This window comes from Dreissena polymorpha, chromosome 1 (genome assembly GCF_020536995.1).
Source record: "Dreissena polymorpha isolate Duluth1 chromosome 1, UMN_Dpol_1.0, whole genome shotgun sequence".
Taxonomy (NCBI): domain Eukaryota; kingdom Metazoa; phylum Mollusca; class Bivalvia; order Myida; family Dreissenidae; genus Dreissena; species Dreissena polymorpha.
Window position 1 is genome coordinate 139,202,656 of NC_068355.1, and position 22,353 is coordinate 139,225,008.

The 22,353-nt window shown below is 34.8% G+C and overlaps 1 long non-coding RNA gene across 1 annotated transcript; it reads left to right on the forward strand.

The window, feature by feature from the left end:
- Positions 1-8,827: 8,827 nt before the first annotated feature.
- LOC127867693 (uncharacterized) lies at positions 8,828-11,967 on the forward strand. Its single transcript, XR_008043620.1, has 3 exons — positions 8,828-8,896; positions 9,732-9,944; positions 11,728-11,967. It is a non-coding gene; the product is annotated as an uncharacterized LOC127867693 (long non-coding RNA).
- Positions 11,968-22,353: the final 10,386 nt, after the last annotated feature.

Genomic DNA, 22,353 nt, shown 5'->3' on the forward strand with positions numbered 1-22,353 from the left:
TGTCACATACCTTGTTATATATATAAGAAAAAAATAAACTCGACGCACATTTTTTGTAATGTTATTTTTTATTACTAATGGACAATTTGGGGAGTTTTGGAGGGGGGTAGCAGCTGGGGGAGGTGGGCGGATAGTTGCTAATGCCGAGTGCCTGTGTTCATTATCTGAAAGAAAAGTAGTCATGGTTTGTTATTGTTGTTAAGAATAGTTTTTACGTATATTTTCATGTGCGTACGCTTTCACCAATAAATATACGTGTTGACTCTTGTTGGTCTTCAGTCGTCAAGAGACGAAATTACTTTTTAAAAATGTTTGCTATTGTATGTGTCGTTATAATTGAATGATTTATTGAATGAATAGAACGTGTTTTATTAATTTTAAAAATACTTTCCAACCATCTAAAACATGACTTTTATTGTTATTCGTCTCTTTCAGTTCGTTTAGGCATTCATAATATTTGAGAAAGTCTTAGCTTGATTGTCTCTCATTTTCGTGAGTAATTGTATATCTAAGGTAACAAAATTTGAATTACTTGTGGAAAGTTATTAGTATTCATATAACTATATTATTTCTTGCTATAAAGGCTTTAGTTATAGTTTTGTATTCGTTCATTATAGTATATACAGCATCTGGAGTTTCATCTCTCTATATTATATTAATGTGTGTGAAGTCTTTTTTATGTATTGTTAACATAATAATAGATGTTTTATGTACCCCAGTCTTTACTGGGTGACATATTGTGTTTGCCCTGTCCGTATGTTGGTTTGTTGGTTTATTGGTTTGTGTGTGTCAAACTTCAACATATCTGTGTATGTTAACATTTGGGATCACGCTTTTGAACGGTGAATGCCAAGCATTTGGGGTTTAAACCGGGTTCGAGGCCAAGCCGAACCTAACATTAACCTAATAATTAATATCAAATCTAAAAGTCACGTCCGAAACGAATACTACACGAATAATTTTAGTAACATAGTGTCGTTAGTATCGAGGATAAATAAAAACGTTTAATAAATGGATAATAAAGTCATTAGTAAACACTGCAATATGCTCCATAAAAGATATTAAACTATTAAGTAAGTGATGTATCTTCAGAAAATGGAAAACTAAGTAAATGGAAGAAAGATCGTTAATATATTTCATCAACATAACACAATAGCTCTTATGCTTACAGTCTCTGAAGATTAAAATACGACAGCGATGGAGAAAGCTAACTAATAAAGACAAGATATATATCATGCTTGATTAATTTCTCATTTAGTGCAGTTTGATTTAAATTAAGACTATGAGGTTACATTTAATTTACACTTGCAGATTTTGAGGTTACATTTTACTTGCACTTGCAGTTTTTATATACAAATCTACACCACAAGTGTGATTCGGGTGTTCTTAAACTTGGAAACCCTTAATGTTATCATTTGCATTCACCGATACAAGGCGGTGAATCCAGTTTTATTCATCTTTGTTTGCTTTTAGCGTTAGTTGTTGCTCTGCATCTTAATGAATGAAATATGGTCACTGGCCTAAAATAAAAGGCCGTTTACGACATTAGATTTAACACGCGTCTCATGTTCTTCAAGACACTTAAAAACATTATCAAGAAACGAGTAAACTAGTTCATGTTATTTTCAACATATATGGTTAGATTTGTATTTTTTTTAAATTGTGTTAAAATTGCTTAAACAGTTTACCATTTGATTTTATTCTGATGTTCGTTTCAATGCGCGTGTATAACGTTTAAAAATAAAAAGCAACATGATTATCTATATTAATTCTGAGCTTATCTTTGACTCGCAATATTATCGTATTTTACTGACAGGGTTATATAAAGCGTCCAATAAAAACCCTGCACTTATTTAGGATCAACTTTGATGCCGTCAAAATACTCGGCATTAGCGTCATCATGTGATCTATTCCGAGAACCACTCGTTTATGGCATTCACAGCAGGATCTCATTGGTATTATTCGGATCTTTTGTTCAACCGTCAAAATTTAATTCGTTGGGCGACGAACCATAATGACTGTCAGATTCTGAATTGTCTGAATCATTTTCTGAATGGTAGTTGGATTCATATCTCTAAAATACAAATAAATGCATATGTTAACTTGTTAAATTTTATGTGGTTAGCATAAAACTTAAGTCATTATTTATTTAAGCAGTTGATAATTAAATCTGTTAATGACCCGCGTTTGTAGGATAGCAGTAAACCGTATTGATTTCATAAACTAACTATTGATTTGTAGGTTAATTGAGTTGTATCGAATCTGTAACAAACAATTCTATGGTTACTAAAATTATACGCTTTGCTTAACATAAAAAATGGCATATGCTCATCACTCACATTGCAAAAATATTCAATTTCCGATTTATCTGTTAGCGGGATATTATTTGCTACACGTCGGTACATACTTAGGAAATTCGGCTTATGCTTTTCTGATAATTGATCTTGACTCAGGATGAAATCAAGGACTTTACTTAATGCTTTCAGCTGTTGATGTAGATTTTGTTTGCGTTCTTCTTCTGAAAATACAAACAGAAAAACAAACAATATAATCGATACACATTTCAAGTTACATTTTACTCTCGCATGTAAGGTTGCACGTTTAAAACATTGAAAAAAGTATGAAAACTAAACATTGTTGTGCATCAATGTAAATAATTACGAACCCAATTGAAGTTTTTTATCCAGCAGTCCAGTGTTAATTCTCTCATGAAGTATGCATCTGTAACCTCGTATTTGATTTTAAGTGATCTTTCAATAGATCCAGAACACCGTCACGATCGTAAAAGGCCTGTTTGAATCTTAACAGGCGTTCAAATTATTTAGCTCTTTAGCTTAATTTAACTTAAGTTGAAAATGTCTGCCCATTTGTCGATCGCGTTCATTCACATTATTGGTAAAAATTTCTAAAGCTTCCAAATATTAAGTTTTCTGCATTTCGTTTATACAACTGTCGTCCTGGAAGAGGATTTCTGCCTTTTGAATAAGATCAGTTCCCTTATTAAATCATAAACAGTAAGAGAAGGGTGGTCACTGCTCCCAATATATTTTATATATAAGTATTGACAGCCTTTGAGTGTTGTTTGTATGCTTCATCATATTTATGAACGTCAATACAGACGGATCCTTTAAGGTTTACGATCCAAGATTTAAGAACTGCGATGCTTGTATCGTATTCTATAAGTTATTTACACATCTGCATGGACGAATCTAGTATTTCGATAATTGCTTTTTCATTTGTTGTCGGATCTTTTGTACGAATCGAGATAACATGTAGAAAATCAAGTTAATTATAATCATTTGTTGCATGCCTTTGTTTGTTATCAATGGCACGTGAAAAGTTTGAAAGGTTCGTCAAATGTTTTCGCAATCAAACAAACTTTAAATGCTTTTGGTTCCCAATAGCAATATAAAAATGATTATTTAATGCTCAGAACTTTTCCGAAAATTTCGTGAAAAACCTGACTTTGTCTTGAGGAGCCATTTTTATTTAATCCAAAAGCTGCCCCAACACTTCATGATATGATCTTCTAATAACCCTTCTATTGACGATGAAATCTCAAAACCTCAAACAACAGATGAATAATGGCACTATTTTGTTACACTGCTGTCACAACTGAAGTATATTTTTTGTCTACTTTTGATCAAGGTAATTTTTTTTTTCTTTTCAAAGTTGCAAAAGTTTTTGTTTGCAATGATAATCTCTTCATGTTCGACATGTTAACAGCGATTTGTAAAAAAATTGGCAATCCAAGGATTTAATGAGTATCGGACGCCATTGTTATCGAACAGGAAATCAATGGGAGCGTGCGGCTCAAGTTGAATAAACTGCCGCGTCACAAGTTTTGACATTCATCGGTTTTCACTCTTTAGAGATAAATTGAGAATCGCGACAGCATATTTCATATTTATCGGAGTATTTCCACAAACAGCCAACATTCTCAAAAAGCTTTAAGAAGAATTATGCAATTTGGAATATGCATATTCTAGGAATTCGAAGGTACTAATTAATGACATACACAACAGTTGTGCAAGCTCTTTTTCTGATCTCAATTCATTACATGTTAAAACTTGTGACACCGCAACTGCGACAGTTTTAATTGCAAGAGGAATGTTTCCTCACTTCTTTAGTTGAACGTTTGCTTTTCTAGGTTTCAGAGATTTCTAAAGTAGAAATAAAATGTTTGAATCAAAATATAACGTTAAATCTCATTTAATGAGATTGATAATACACTGAAAAACAATCCGATTACCGTAACCTTTACAGGAAACCTACAGGCCTACAATATAGTCTTAAAAGAGTTTATGAGTCCATTGCTGACAATGGTCCAAGGAGATAGTGACAAAACTCTTCTTCCGTATTTTCAAACAGCAGCCGGGAAGTCAGTATCCATTTGATGTTTTTTTTTAAATAATTAATCATAAGTTTTAAAATGAAACACATTTATCGCAGCACTAAAAAAAGAGGTACATTATATGCAAGTTTAACAAACGCAGTATACTTCAAATTTTACAAAAACTTACATTTATGTGCAAAAGAGAACTTAATAGACTGGACCAAGGTGTCGCTTCATTAACCGCAAGATCTGAAATGCAAACAGTGGTCTTAATTTGCTTAGCTTGGGAACACTGTAAGAGGTCAGCCCGTAAAATCATTCAAATGTATACGTATATGTACTTTATGCATTGCACAATTTACATTTTCGTTAAACGAATAGTATAAACCAAAACAAAAAACAACATTTATAACATCGAGCCAATATTGATTAAATATTCATACATACATACAAACAAACATTCAACGTTTCAAGGGAACACTGTGCAAATTGCTCCATGATGAAACGATATATTTTCGAAGAGAAAATTCTCAATCGTATAAAAAAGTAAAAACTACTATTTTTGTATTTCTGTGTATTCAAGTCCATGCCTTAAAGAACACGCTTTACTTAAATGCGTGTATTTACTAAATCATTGCTCCGAATCGAGTATTCTCGTTAAAATCAGTGCCATTGGCTGACATGATTAATACACAATTCAAAATATGCTAAGCCCTAAATATAAGTAAACATATCGAGCATGCTATATTGTAATAATTTTTTATTTGAAATACCCTGCGTTGCATTTGATTATAATATAGCAGAAGTTAATTCCAATTCCACAATCGAGCAAACATTACTTCTATTATTACGAGGTTTTTACGAATTCCATACACATAAAAACTAAATATTTAGGTAATACTTACCTTTTGTAATCAAATAATGAATAAGGTATTCCTAGAAAAATAATTATACAACGATTTTCAAAGTATTTAAGGTAATGTGTTAAAATTAATTCACAACATATTCTTAAAAGTTTTTTTCCGGATTAATAAGATTTTTAGTTTGGTATGTTCAAGATGTAGCTTTAAATGCATTTATGACGTCATCGGAATTCAAAACGTGAGCGAGATCGTATTACATCATATGCAAATACATTTGACTGATATATTTATGTTTGAAATGGTTTGAAATATTTTAAGATTATGAATTTTGGATTTGTAAAATCATTATATTTTAACATGCGGTAATAAGTTTATGTATTTGAAACAATAGAACATAGTTCAAATTATTAACTGAATAATTGTGTAAGGTTAAAGATAGACATAGTCAAGCTTTGTAATTTGGCCTTTTACGACCTTATTGGTGCTTCTTCCTGCATGGCATGACGATGATCTGAATGTAATAACTAAATGAGGCTATGTCTCTATAGCTTTGTAATAAGGACGAGATGCAGTTGTTACTGGTTTTGGTGTTATCTAAATGCCTTAGATAGTAACGGTTCTGTTGCTCTGGTCTCTATAAACAAATTCAGTAGTTAAATAATAGTAATTAAACTGAAACGTATTATCTTTCATTTGAATTGTGATGATATGAGGTTATTTTTCATGAACACTTAAATGCAAAATAAATAAGTCTATGCATAGTGTTGTGTTGTAACGCCTTAAACATGTTTAATTCCCTCGCCCGTATTTGTATGGACCACTTCAAGTCGGTGTCCGCAGATTCGATCATGTGTGTGCGTGTGTATGTACATTTATGAATTGTCCTTCTATGTTGTGTGTCTTATTGTTTTGCAATTGGTTCTTTTCCATACAAAAAGGACCGCGATGTAAAATAAGGGTTTTTTCTCCTGCCCTCAGTAGAAGTTTCAACTTATGTGTTTTTTATTTAAGGCAGGTGATTAATGTGACACTTCACTGCATCACACGATTAACCCAAATGGGATAACCACCGTGATTCAGTCATTGTAAAACATATTACTGGGCTTGACGCCGGTCTCATGGACTCTTAACGTCTTACTAGTGTCAGACATATTCGCATAAATTATCTCGTAGCATACAAATGTCATATCAAGCATCAACACTACTGAAAAACTATAATGATTAGGAGATACATCAAAGTTTATATTCATTTCAAAACCAGGCTTATACAATGCTGTTGGTGTCAAATTCGAGTCTCAGTTAATTACAGTTCCAGCCATTTGTGACTTCAATGTTATTTGTTTCTTTAAAATAATGAATAGTACTTATTTTATTTGTTCACAAGGGGCAGGGTCATTATATAGAAACAGTTCGTTATGACTTTTCAATGCCAAAAAATCCGATTCTCAAACAAATCTTAACTTGTGAAGATGTTATATTTGACATATATTATCTTATGATTGTCATCTAACAAAAGTGTTAAAATCACAATCAATATACATTCTTTTATAAAAACATGACTTTATTAATCTCTATTAACCACAAGGCCGAGAGGTTTGTTATTCGGTGTGTAACAAGGTATAATCGACTTAAATAAAACGAACTTTATTTAGCAATTTACTATTTGATGAGGCTGTAACTTTTTGTCCTTATAATGCGTATTATTCTTATTTCAAGATTATCGCTCAGCTAAGATCACGATATGAATTCAGGTGAGCGATTCATGGTTATCGTGGCTCTCTTGAAGGCTGAACGGTACTGTTCGGGGATTGTAAATGTGTGTGCCCTGGGCATTGAGATATCAGTATTTAACATATTAATGTGACGGAAATAAAACAAAAGGTGACGGGAGTGCGGTACATTATTGCATGTGAAACACATAAGACATCTGTGTTTAACAATTTAACTTAGGTTATCTACAGAATTATTTGCAAATGAAATAAACTGTCCATTTAGTAAGGCATAGACAATTTATTCGTTCAGATCATTCAAATACACTTCGGAATGCAAACTAAGTATACAAACATGCAGGTTATTTTCCCAAATGTTGATTGTTTACAGTTTTCAAATTACTGTTTGTTGTAAGGATTATTATTATTTGATTGATCAATTAAAAAGTATTAATATCTTCGAGAGTATTGTTCGGGTTACTTTTCGCCGTGCTTTGAACAAGATAACACGAGAGCTTTTTTGAGGTTTTGTTGATCTACTAATCATAGCTTTTTTATTCATTCAGCGATTTACTGTTTTACTGAATTTACATTCTTGGCCACTACAGATATATGTATTACACTCCGGTTTACGCGCTACATTCACCAGTTTTACAACGTGAAGGCCCCTTTGCATGCACCTCGACTTCACGTTCTTGCAGCAATCGAAAGTATTGAAGATAAAGCATAAACATGTGTATGTCATACAGGCTCAACATCTAGAATGTCGCACTGTGTAGATTTGACAACGTATTTCATGGAAAAATGACATCGATAGTGCTTTATTTTTTATTAACTTCGCTGCTCTGGTTTTCGTTTAGGTATATGCTGATGGTAAAACCATAAAATTTCGTGTGGTACGAATTTTCGTGAACTTTGTTGGTTCGCTGAACCACGAATTCAAGTATCAACGATTATTTATACATTTTAATCCAAAATCGGTCTTCTCTAACGGTTGTTTTACGTGACATCGTCAAATTAACAGTCCGAGATTTATCACATATGTCAATTAGTGCCAATTACAGTTAAAAAACACAACGGTTTTCACACGTGTATTTTGAGGACCTTATTACTTAATTGTTACTACTAGGAGACCGATTGCGCTGAGAATTGCAAATATTGTCAAAACAACATTGATGGCAATTAGCGAGCGGGGACCCACAAGTGCGCCGCTTTATCGCTCTTATCGACAATCATTGGCAACACTTTAATGCGTCAGTGCACATTATTTTCATTAGCCTACGGCCTTCCATATACTAGCATGATTCGCTTCAGCGACTATCATAAACACGCTTCTTTAAAGGTCAAAAACTGACCTGTCACCTGACCGACAGACTATATAAATCGGTATAACACGTGCATTCTCATAGATTTCTTTAGCGACTACGTCGGAGAAGACTGGTACAGTCTTCATAGGTGAGTAACCACGCGGTTTTAGAGGTGTGTTGAATTGTTGCATTTATTTGTGCTACTTTAATGCTTTGAAAAAGCTTTTTTTCAGTGGTAGTTTTTTGTTTACAACTAATTTTTTTAGCTGAGCCATAATACTCGTACACACACCTCTTGTTGTTTGGACTTGCCTTCGACGATGTCGAGGCGTAATAAGGATAGAAGGGGGCGAGACGATGTCTCGTCCAGTTGATGAGTTTTCCGACCATGATAATAATGAAAACAAAAGTCAAAGTGGCGAAGATTCTTCCGAGTTTTCGGGGTTTTCAACCGTGTCAGATTCACACGGTAAAAAAGCTAAGTCCCGCAGGGATAGTAATACTTCTCAAAAAAAAGTGGGTCAGTTTCCCCGCCGAGAGCCCCTCTCAGGTCGGTTGTACACGTTGTAAACGAAACTAACCGAAGCGATCCGCATAGACCACGTGACCATAATGCAAATGGCAGCGCCCATGAAATTTCAGGAAGCAATTCCGGTTTGGTCGATTTGAACAATTTAGCAGGTATTTCACAAGAGAATTTGAATAAATTGAGATCTATTTTAGGCATAGATAAGTCTCGTTCTTCTCAGACGGTCACAGACATTTTTGAATTGTCTCAAGAAGGTTAAGACTGGGAGTCGGATAGTTCTGTTTTGGTCCATCGTGATAGGGCCAGTAATAATTCTAAGAGCTTGAATAAAGGTCACAGTCACAATGAGAGGCAGGGTTCTCGTTCGGATGATATTGAGAAAAGTTTGTATGATGATGATACCTCATCTGAAGAGGATGATAATTGGCCCCAGCCTTTGTTGAAGGCTTCTGAGAAGGGGGATCCCATATCAAGGTCTCTGGCCAAATTGATTAATGATTCATGCACACAACAGTGTGAGGTTAAACAGACAATAGAGAAGTACAAAGTTCCCTCGAACTGTGAGTTCATGTCGGCCCCTAGAGTCAATGAGGAGATTTGGGGTGATTTAGTCAGGAATAAGAAAGTTCAAACAACTGACAAAGTTATTCGGGATTCTCAGAATCTTCTTACCTCTGGGATGCTTCCTCTGTTAGAGTTAGCACAGGTCTTAAAGCCTTTCACTTCACAACTACCAAAAATCAAAACTTTGATTTCTGATTCTTTGACAATGTTATGTCAAGTACAGTTTAATTTAAGTTAAAGGCGTAGATATCTTATGTGGCCTTTTCTCAAACAGAAGTAATCGGGGGTTTGTAATATCAATGTTCCGATAACTTCTTTTCTCTTTGGAGATGATGTAAGTAAAGAACTTAAGAAATGTGAAACAAGTATTAAGGTTGGAAACTACTCATCCATTACAAAATCTTCTTCCTTTGGTCCTATAAGGGGAAGAGGTGACTACCGAAGGACTTCCGGTTACCAGAGGTCATGGAGGCAAAAGCCGTATACAAGGGGCCCTGGTTCAGGTTGGACTCTGGGACAAAAGAAGGACGGTTATGGTCAGTTTGGACACCGTCAGATGTCCAACCCAGTGAAGAAGAGCGTATCTTCGTCTTCTAATAACCCAAACTAGAGCAGCCATCAGTGTCTGAGCTCCAGGTGAGTAATTCTGACAGGCTACTTTCCTGTTTTCCTGAGTGGAAGAATTTAACTTTTAATAAATGGGTTTTAGAAACGGTACAAGGCTATAAAATTATATTTCATGATCTTCCTTGTCAAAGGAAAATTCCAAACAAAATAATTTTTTTGGATTCAGAAAAATTAATAATAGATAAAGAAGTTGAAAAAATGCTTCATGAAGGGGCAATAAAATATTCTCATCATGAAGATGGTGAATTTTTGTCAAATATATTTTTAGTGTTGAAACCAAATGAAGAGTATTGACCTATTCTCAATTTAAAGAAATTAAATGAATTCGTTCATTATGATAAGTTAAAACAAGAGACTTTTTCTTTTGTTTTAGAGCTAGTTCAGCCGAATGATTTTTTCACTAGTCTCGACCTAAGGAAAGCTTATTGGTCTATTCCTATTCATGAATCTTTCCATAAGTACCTTAAATTTGAATGGAGAGATCAGTTATATAATTTTGTTTGCCTTGTTTTTGGTTTGAGCTCAGCGCCATATTGTTTCACAAAAGTGTTGAAGCCAGTGTATGCTTTTTCAGAAAAATGGGTATAAGATGCTCATATTACATTGATGATAGCATAAATATGCATAATGATCAAGCTGTTTGTGCAAGTAATATGGCTCTGATGAGTAACAAGTTGGAATCTCTGGGATTTGTTATCAATGAAGAAAAATCTGTGAAAATTCCCGCTCACCGTATAGTTTATTTTGGTTACATAATTGATTCTGTTCTTTTCATGGTGTTTTTACCTGAAAAGAAGCTCGAGAAAGTTAAGCATTTTGCAAAGCAGATTTTATCAAAAGATAGAATCAAAGTAAGAGATTTGGCATCTTTTATTGGTTTGGTAATCAGTACTTTCTTTGCAGTCTTAGAGGGACCTATGCATTATAGAGTTTTAGAGCATTGTAAAGTTGATGCTTTAAGATCCTTAGATGATTATGAAGCGTTCATGGAGCTGAACAATTTAGCTAAAGAACAAATTCAATGGTGGTATAGTAACATAGAAATAAAAAATGGAAGAAAAATAAGGCCAGATCGTGTTTCCTTATCAATTCAGTCTTCAGTCTGATGCATCCAAGTCAGGTTATGGGTCTTACCTAGTTGAGGAAAAGAAATCCTCAGGAGGACGTTGGTCTTTTCATGAGTCTGTTTTACATATAAATTATTTGGAGCTGCTGTTTTTTTCCTAGCACTGAAAACGTGGCTAAATAATATTAGAAATATTCATGTGGCTATTCAGTGTGACAATACCACGGCTATTTCTTATATTAACAATATGGGTGGTATGCAGTCAAGTACTATGGATCGTCTAGCAAAAGAGATCTGGGAATGGTGTATCAAAAGAAACATTTTTATTACTGCTTTTTATTTAAGAGGTGTTGATAATACTTTTGCAGATTTTGAGTCAAGAAATTTCTCAGACTCTACAGAATGGAAGTTGAAACCATCTATTGCGAATAGAATTTTTTCACAATTAATGATGCCTAATATTGATCGTTTTGCTTCCAGACTCAATAGACAGTTGAATACTTTTGCTTCATGGACACCTGATCCAGAGGCTTTTTGCACAAATGCTTTTTTGTTAAACTGGCTTTCTTGGAAACCTTACATTTTCCCACCTTTTCGTCTCTTAGGTGCGGTTTTTAATAAGCTTATTGAAGATGAGGTAGATGAAGCACTGTTTATATGTCCTTTATGGGTGAATCAAACATGGTATCCACTATTCTTAGAATGTCTTATTTCTATTCCGGTTAGATTGCCGAGACACAAAGATTTGCTGACGCTTGTTCACAACCAAGAAAATCATCCGATGGGGAAAAATATGCAACTAGTTGGAGCAATTGTATCAGGATCAATCTCCAAAAGAACGGAATTCCGGAAGTGGCTATTGACACGGTCTTACAGAGCTGGAAACCAGGAACTCGTAAACAATATTCAAGTGCATGGACAAGATGGGTTTTGTGGTGTACTTTGCGGGATTGCGATCCCCTTAGACCGCTTGAAATAGACATCATTTGTTTTTTAGTGTATTTAAAGAACATTGGAAGATCTTACAGTGTAATGATTTTACATAAAAGTGTTATTATGGAGACTTAAAAGCTTTTGAGTTCTGCTCAATATAATTCTTTTTCATTCAATTGTCTGAATAGATTCATGAAAGGTCTTTTTGTTGTAAAAGCTCCAAAACCTAGATACGTTTTTACTAGGGATGGCAACGAATACCGATATTGGTATTCGGATATTCGGTCATCCTTCCGAACGAATATTCGGATATTCGGTCAACATCTGTTAGAAAAAAATCAACTTTGTTTACCGTACCATTACTCCATGAATTCTCCTTTCGTTTTTACCGGAAGTTTCCCGGAAGTGACTAAATATTGACACAGAATTGCCGTCGCAAATTGTTAAAATTGAATGACGAAAACTGTTTTTAAACTTTTAATATTGTACATCAACAATAGAACGAGAAACATAATATTTACATGACGACAAAACAATTACATAACAAAACAGTTAGATCTATAAGAAATTTAAGCTGAACTTAAACGTAGTATTTACATAGCGAACACGTGCTTTAATATTGTACATCAACAATAGAACGAGAAACATAATATTTACATGACGACAAAATAATTACATGACAAAACAGTTAGATCTATAAATAATTTAAACTGAACTTAAACGTATTATTTACATAGCGAACACATGCAAATAAAACACCGTTGCCACATTTAAGTCACTCGGATCGGCGTCACTGGGCACATGAACAGTGTTCTTATTTAAAAACACGATTACGTCGACCAGATCACTGGAGAGTCTATTTCTCCGCAATAGCACATGTAATCCGTTCACTTTCGGAAACACACACTTTATTAGGAGTACTCAAAAACGATGACATTGACGACTGTTTCTTAGAGTCCCCAGCATCATTCGAAGATGCAGAATATGGATGTTTGTTATTAATATGATTGAGAAGATTGGACGTCGTACCGCCCTGGATGTACGTAAGATTAACTCCACACAAGTTACACGTTGCCGACTTCTTATCGGATGATCTCGTGAAATACTTCCAAGCAGCGGAAGGTGTAGGTGGCATTTTGATTGGACAGAGATTTACTTTTTGCGTGTAGCAATGATAATATTTTCAATTAAATGATGGCGACATACCAAAAACATTTCTTTAAATATAAAACCTGATTGAATATTGAGTAATTAATTAAAGTTTGGACCATACGATACGCAAATACTCATTAGAGGTTGAGTAAATTATTTTCTAAAAGCTTTTTTGATTGGACAACGTGATTATAACCATACGATCTTTTTTGTTTTTCACACCAAGTCGGCACTTCCTTTACTTATTTAATCGTTGATCATGTTAAATGTAATTCGAGTTATTAGATAAAGACGGGTCGGTGTTTTAATTGCCATACGGTCTTATTTGTTTTTTACACCAAGTCGGCTTTTCCTTTACTTATTTAATCTTTGATAATTTTAAATGTAATTCGAGTCATTGGATCAAGTGCAGGTCGGTGTTTTGATTGCCGATGCGATTTGAACCTATCATAATTTTGACACAAAGTGACTGTCTTTGTTAGGCAATTAGCGGGATTTATGACCGGTATACTGTCATCACCATAGCAACGAATTATCCGGACTAAACATTATAACACGAGGAACAACTTTTTTACAATGTTTGAAGCAAATTTCACGAATACAAAGTCTTTGAAATTACTCGATGTTTTTTGATTTTTTTTCTTCCAAATATTCGATTCGGAAAATAGTATCCGAATATTCGGTCCGGGACCGAATATTCGGATATTCGTTGACATCCTTAGTTTTTACATGGAATGTTAAGGATGTTCTTGACTTAATTGCTAAGTGGATGCCTCTTGATACCTTATCTTTAAAACTGTTAAGTAATAAGCTGGTATCTTTAATAGCGTTGTGTACAGCAGCTCGAGCTCAGACACTGAAGGCTTTAGATGTTTCAAAGTTATGTTTCAAAGATAATACTGTTATCTTTAATTGTGGTGATGGTTTAAAGAATTGTAAACCAGGACAAAATTTTGTTGTTGAATTGGATCTTTTTGAAAGATCAAGTTTATGTCCTGTTAGGACATTGATACAGTATTTAAGAGTTACAAAGTCTTTAAGAAAAGACTCGCAATTGTTTGTGTCTTATGTTACATATAAAGGTGTTACTACAAGTACATTAGCTAGGTGGTTAAAGAATGTTTTGTCTATGGCCGGTATTAACATTGGCCAGTTTAAAGCTCATTCTTTTCGTGGTGCTGCTTCTTCTGCAGCGGCAAGTAAGGGTTAGAAAATTGTAGATATTTTAAAAACGGCTAATTGAAAATCAGTCAAGAATTTCAGAAAGTTTTATTTAAGAAGTGTAGAAGGTTCATCTACAAATAGATATCATACTTTTCAAAATTGTGTTTTGAGACAATAAGTTTTATTTTGTCATATAAAGTAAAACTTTTGTGGCATATTGACAGTTTACAGACACTCATTTATGTTATATTCACATTGGTTTTACTACGATCTTATGTGTCTAGTGTTATACATGTAGTAGGATTACATGTATATATTATTCAGAAGTATTGACTTTGTCAGTCACATGATGGTAATGAATATATATTTGAGATTTGAATATATACTGATGGGCTTATGCCTGGTTCACTGAATAAAATGTTTTGTGGGGCTATTTTTTAGTTTATGTTGTCTTTTCTTTAAAGATGCTAGTATATGGAAGGCCGTAGGCTAATGAAAATAATGGCCCCCTCCCCATCCAAGCATTTTGTGATGGATGGGGGGCATTATTGGAATTGGCCGGAGGCCGGAAATATACTAGCACCCGCCCTATGTTGCTACCCTCCCTGTTGAACTTGTGTGATGACATACAGTCAGAAACATTTTTCTACTTTCTGAAGTCTGATGTGTTTTCCACATACTTTTTGATTATATCCTGTAAAAAACGATGCGTTTTTTGGTGAGCTGGAGTTTGCTTGCGGTTTGGTAAAACAAGACAACATAAACTCCTTTTAAAGATGAGAATGCACGTGTTATACCGATTTATATAGTCTGTTGGTCAGGTGACAGGTCAGTTTTTTACCTTTAAAGAAGCGTGTTTATGATAGTCGCTGAAGCGAATCATGCTAGTATATTTCCGGCCTCCGGCCAATTCCAATAATGCCCCCCATCCATCACAAAATGCTTGGATGGGGGGGCCATTATCATCAAGTCTTGCTGTCAAAACAGATCAACAGATAATGCTTCGTTATTTCTCTGGTTGTCAGTCGGTCAGTCTTCCACGAAAATTTGAAATCCACGAAATTACGTGTCAACGAATTAGTGCTTTTTTTTATTAAACCACGAAATTTCATACCGACGAATTTATATACGTTTACAGTAGTACAATACAATGTATATTGCCTGCTTAGGCGACTTTGGGCACATCATGCATGTTTTAGAATAAGGTTAGTTTACGACCTACCATGATGATCGTACAGATTCACTCACAAGTTCTGGTATTCGAATAGGGAAATCGTCTTGCTCAATTAGCGCGTTAAGTAAATATTCACTCACAAGTTCTGGTATGTTATCCCTTAAAGATAACCATATTCACTCACAAGTTCTGATATGTGATCCCTTACAGATGAACATATTCACTCGCAAGTTCTCGTATGTGATCCTTATAGATGAACCGATTCACTCGCAAGATCTGTCATGTGATCCCGTCCGTGCCACATATCTTCTCGTTAATGGATGCCTCACATGGTCTGTGAGACAACACTCCGCAATAAAACCCACCACAAGCTTCAGCAAACAATGGAGTTTAATGAAGATTTCCTCAAGTAATCACCCACTTTATAATAAAATACACCCCGATATGGGCGGCACATTTGCACTGCAAATAGATATCTTCTTTGGTAATGACCAATAACTTAAATCAGAAGAGCAACCTTAACAGTTCGCTTAATACGTTGTTCCCTTCATACATTGTTAAATAGCGCAAATTAATATAAGCTGTAAATGGGAACAGGTATTCGTAAAATTGATGTGAAATAAAGGTTGTTTGAACAGCGTTTATAACGCGCTATATTCGCAATTAATAACGCGCTTATAAAATCGCAACACTATATAAAAACTCTTTGATTCATTCGTATACACTTGTAGACTTTTCACACCCAACACTTGTCAAACTTGAATAAATCAGTCATGGGTAAAGTTGCTTTTTTCCTTGAAATTGAAAATATAATCATGTTACTACATTGTGTGCAAGCTCAATATAAAATAAATCATCCGTGACGATAATACGCGTTAGCATGTGAGTGGGCATGGTTTCATCTTTTTAACGTGAAAATGGTAAAAACGCGATATAATTCTCATTTATTTCAATTCCATTATTTCAGTTGGGTTGTTACACCAGGAAACCATATATTAAATGGAAAACACTTGGCTCGTATGAATATTTAGGAGCATAACCACGCAATTGGTGTGTTGCTGGTTACCTTCCTCATTTTCTAAAGCGTCTGATCCTCAACTATGAATTGTTTTACCGTGGGCTATAACAGGATGTATTCAAATGATCAATTTTATATCCGATTCTTTATTCCTAACTGATATATTAAATAGTACAAAATATTGCGTTAGTAAAGTCTCAAAGTGCGTATTGCGTTAGAAGAGTGTATTTACCCCATGACATGTGCATCTCGTTACAGTAAAGTAAACGCATTTCTTTTATATATACCGTGAACCACATGCAAATTGTACTTCAATACCGTGAACTACGTTCATGCGAACCACACTAACGTGTTTAACACGTATGTCGCTTTTAAATCAACTAAGATTTATATGATACCAACCACTTTTGCTAAATGTTATATAAAGGGAAACAACCCTACTTTAGTTATTATTATTATTATGACATTACCATTATTCATCCCCATATTTACAACTTCGAGCATCATCATTTTTGGAAAGGCAGTGGCTAGTCGTACGGCCCCGTACGGGTTGACAAGAGGGTAGCCGTAAGGCTCTGTTCGTATAGCCTTTTCCATGGAGATTGTCTAGCCGTACGACTGTTATGACACATGAATATATGGATTAATTAGTGATCGACGTGCAGATTCCGAAATTTCTAGCTTTAAGACTGGCTCGTGTAGTCGTCGTCACGGAATTTGCAGTCTGGTTTATGTTTCGTCGTGGTTGGAAATCCGAATAATGCATAGTATATAAAGGGTGTAAACAAGAGAGATATGAAAATGTAAATTTATGTCGCCAAACAACAATTACAACAATCAATAGAAATCACAGTTATGGAGTATATAAATACGCATTATACACGCAAATATCAAATGTATACAATAAATATATAGTGAATCATCTTAACTAAGTCAATACAAATTGCGATATCACAATTAGAAAAGTTATAACAAAACAAATTAAAGGGAACTTAACGTAAAAAGGATAAAACGATAAAAGAGAATGGGAAACGTAAAATGACAGAAATTGTAAAAAGTATTAATGAACGAAAACAATCAATATGATTTTATTGCTTTCAGATAATAGCACTTGAAGTTATATACCCTATTTTCACAATATGAGGCAGCATTTCACGACAGGTAATGTCGACTATGCAAACAAATAAATCATCGGAACGACACTTATTGCTTTTTATGTGTAATTTCTATAGTAATGATGCAGCGGCAACAAAGACGCTGATAAGACAGTGTGAATACACAGGCTAATCCGTGTCTTTGTTGTTCGCATGTATGACAAATGAAGTTGCTCATATCTTAAATCATGTCACTTTAAAGAACTGCCATGCGCGATGCACTAGAAATCACACCATATACAAACATAACTAAACCCACCGATATATACAGTAATAGTTCGCTCAAACCGAAGGAAACAATGATAATTGTCTTAAATTTGATCAAACGCAGAGTTTGTGGTATATAAAAGCTTGAATCCATGTACAACTTTCTCGATCTACACAGAAGCACCATGTTCATTTTAAGCCGTACTTACTTATTCAAACTTTTATTATCTTAATCATTTAACAAAACCTATACCTCTTATCTAGATTATACATTATTTACAGAATCATACATTTGTCAGAGACAGATCGTAACGCAAACGCATCTAGTTTTAAGATCTCTAGTAAAGTACAACTTGTTTACATCGAGAATATGCATCGTGTGAACTTAAAGTCGTAAAAACATATTCAAGCATGTATCAGACAATCTATACCCTTTATCTAGAACATTCACTGCAGAACCATAACTTCGTTTTAGGAGTATCCGATATTGCTGCACAATGGTAATGGAACCAACCGAGACACAGGTCGCAGCACACACATCTAGTTTTTAACTCCTCATTGCAAACTTTACATGTAATTGACATTAACTTAACACAGTCAAGAACATGTAACAAAGCAACCCATGCGTCCGGTTCGAAATATTTCTCGAGACAGTCAATGCATGTTTCAGCGGCAGCCATATCAATACGCTCAGGACAACATTCGAACTCCTCTTCTGTTATTAGTTTCCCTTCCGAAGTAATGCACCTCCCGGCAACAGCATCATCGACAAACCATTTCAACATCATTTTGTCTTTTACACTTGTCTCTAACTGACAAAAAGGTACAAGTTTCAGTCTCTTTTTCGGTAAATCAACAACAGTTAATTCAGATCCTTTAGGGCGGCCTCGTTTCCGGATATGTGGCGAGAGAGTGCTACCTAAGTCTGATGATGCTGAAATCACAACACCGCTGCTTGTTGCACGTTTACCTTCCGCGGTGTCATTCGATAGCATAGGCTCTGCAGCATTGTCTTCTGGAACGTTAACAGTGCCATTATCAAGCCTCCCGGGATTGCTATCAGTGGTTTCCTCAGTAACAGCCGATGTAGCCCCCGCGTCATTTTCGGCTGGTAAAGACCGCGCTTATATAATTGCACTTGTATCATTTACTGTTGTGATACCCACTGAATTGAGACATTCAGCCATTGCCACAGCTACATTGGGAACACCGTCGTCATCGTCGCTGGATGAGGGTGGTGGCATTTCTGTTATTGTCTCTAATCTGTCGGGTAATCTGTTGTCAATTTGCAGGTTCATGAGGTTGAGATGTTGTTTCAATCACAACTTCTTCTCCCTGTTCCAATGCTCGTAGTAATGTTGTCAATTGCTGAAGTCGTACGTCAAACATATGTCCTGTAACCTCCGCTGAGCAAGAGGCTAGTTTTTGTGTAACATGATACGCTGCTCTATATCGCTGTTGCTGCGATTCTACTCTTGCACGTAGAGAAAGAACAGAGAGTGTCACATTATTTTCATGCTGATAGCTCATGAAAGAACCCAAATAATGACGTTTCGACCAACGTTCGTTTATCAGTGCTCTTTCGAACAGGTTCATGTGCAGCTGCTATCTTACTGAGAATATGTGTTTACATGGCAACTGATATTGCACATAAAATGCACACTCACATTTGGAGTCCGTAACACTAGAATCTGTGTTTGTAATCATATAGCACCCATCTTAAAGCTGTTCTTCCTCGGACCTTTTAATCTGTTTCTCAACCAAAGATTACGCGTATTCAGTAAGTTCCTTTCTGTACTCAGCAGTAACCTAGTTGTCTGCATGGGATACAATAGGCACTTCACCAGTTACTTTGCACAGTTTGCCGTTTATCTCAGTTCTGTGAATGTTTAAGAACACTATAATGTCCTGTGCAAAGTCATCAAATTTGGCATTTTTTTTAACGACCTGTTTGATTTTCTGATTGATACTTTCAAGTCGATTGTTGGTATTGTTACCCAAGGAACTTGAAGTAGCCAGACCGATGACCCACTAGTCCTTGATGGGATCCCAAGACTGAAGGAAATATTCAGTTTCTTGATGATTCTGTGTCTCCATGAGTAGCGCCTTGTTTGATTCATACTGCTCCAGTGTAGAGGAGTATGCAAGTTTCTGAAGAATCTCCAATATATTTTCTCGTTGACGTTTATTCACACCGGTTTTCTCACTTGTTATTTCTCTGCGGAAAGTTCTAAGAACATTAAACAAGCAGATTTTGAGCTTTGCTTGAGGCAGGTCTTTCTTAAATACCTCTCTTTCTACAAAATCTTTGTCCGACATGACCGTTTGAACTTTATCCCAGCTAGGGTTCTGCTCTTTAAATAGTCTAACCATTTCTGTCATCATTTCTTCTGTCTCGTCTGCAACTAACCACAATCCAACTACCTCACTCTGTCCATTTCCATTTGCTATTAAAAGTATATGCAACGTTATTCGAAGATCGCTCACCTTGTACGTTGCATCTATACACAGGAATTCGGGATATGCTTTAAATATATCACGCATCCTTGCGTCCTGAAAGTAAAGTCCTCTCAGCTCACTATTTCCATTCGCCACAAGTTTCACATAGGCGCCATTACACTTTGAGAGATGATCAACAGCGGACTGGAGGGTGGTCACATCTTTAGTCGATCTTTTCAATATCGTACGCAAGTTGTGAATATCTTTCAACAACAGAAATTTCCCTGTTTCATGCATAACTCGTTGTTGGATCATTTTGTTGTTTGCTTTTACACTAAGCATAGTCGCAATATTCTCCTTTACATGGGTTTCCAGTCGACGCTGCTGAGGCAAAGTCCTGAACACTGCATCATTTGTTTCGTGATTGTGAAGCTTGTTGAGTGACCTAACTTCCAGGCATAGACCGTCGGCTGAAGCACGGACCTTGATTTCAGCTTTGCACCCCATTTGAAACGTACTGGAAAATTTATAACAAATTGAATATAGTGCAAAGCAGACGAATTTTGAGTATGCGAACTGGTAATGACATTCCTACTTTCCTTAATGTTTTTTAATCTAAAAAGTGACTTAATTATTTTTTTACAGTTTAACAGTTGTTATAGCTATTTATACTATTTTCCAAGAATCTAACTGACTATTTGAATTAAAAAAGTAGTTTTTGCAAAGAAAATAAGAGTTTGCGAAATAAAGTAGCTGAAATGGGAAGTACGCGAAGTGGGACGACACCCTACATAGCTAAAGACATAGCACAATGCTAACATGTCCTTGTGGATTAGACCCAGATCCCTTCAAGCGTATTTGATACAGAACAATATCCTGAAAGCTGGGGAGTAGGTTACATCACACAAATATTTTAAGGTGGTGATACCAGCGATGCGAATTATTATCGCAGAATAACATTAAATTATATTTTATCAAAGATATATTCCCAAGTACTATTAAACAGACTGACGAAATGGTGTGATGAAAATAAAATTGTATCTGACTGTCAATTTTGTTAACAAAAGGGAAAGAGCACAGTCGACTGTATCTGTATACTAAACAGTATAATTAACAAGGTTCTAAACTCTGGTCAAAATTGTATTGCATTTTAATTGATTATGCTAAATGTTATGACAGTAAAAATCGATCACTTTTATGGCAAAAATTAATCACCGAACGAATAAGCTCTTAAATGGTTTCCGCACTCAAAGCTATGTATTCATCAGTGAAATCAGCCAACAGGTTGAACAATCAAACATCAGAATACATCAATTCACACTCTGGTGTGAAACAAGGCGACCCATGCCCAAGCATCCTGTTCATGATGTTTGTTAATGACATTATTGAAAATATTGACTCTAATATTGAAGGAATCATAACGATCAACGATATAAAAATATTTTTATTTTCTTATGCCGATGATCAAGTCCTATTTTCAACTTCGCCAACATCAACCCACTTAATGTAAAATGACGTTAACAATTATTGCAATAAATACAAACTGAAAATCAATACTAGTAAAAGTTGTTATTTTCGAAAAAAGTAACCGACGCACAAGTTTACACTTTACTTTATATGATGGAAATCGTCCCATCATTCAAATATTTTGGTGTAACTTTATTATGTATATATATATATATATATATATATATATATATATATATATATATATATATATATATATATATATATATATATATATATATATATATATATATATCTATATATATATATATATATATATATATATATTTATTTATTTATTTATTTATTTATTTATATATATATAGATACAATGCGAATTGTTCACGGAACAATTTAGAAACAAATTAATTTATTTATTTATATATTATTTTTTCCCAGAATATGATGAGTAATAATCAATATGAATGTCAAAATGGAACTAATTATGTAATAATTGTCTTTTTTCAGCTGTAGAAAGCATATGCGTTACGAACGGACGGGAAAGCACACTCAACTACAAATACCGAATCAAACAGACATATCATAGAAGAACAGCGGATAATTTCAGATACATGGTTGAACAGCGACGGTTTGTCTGACTGGGC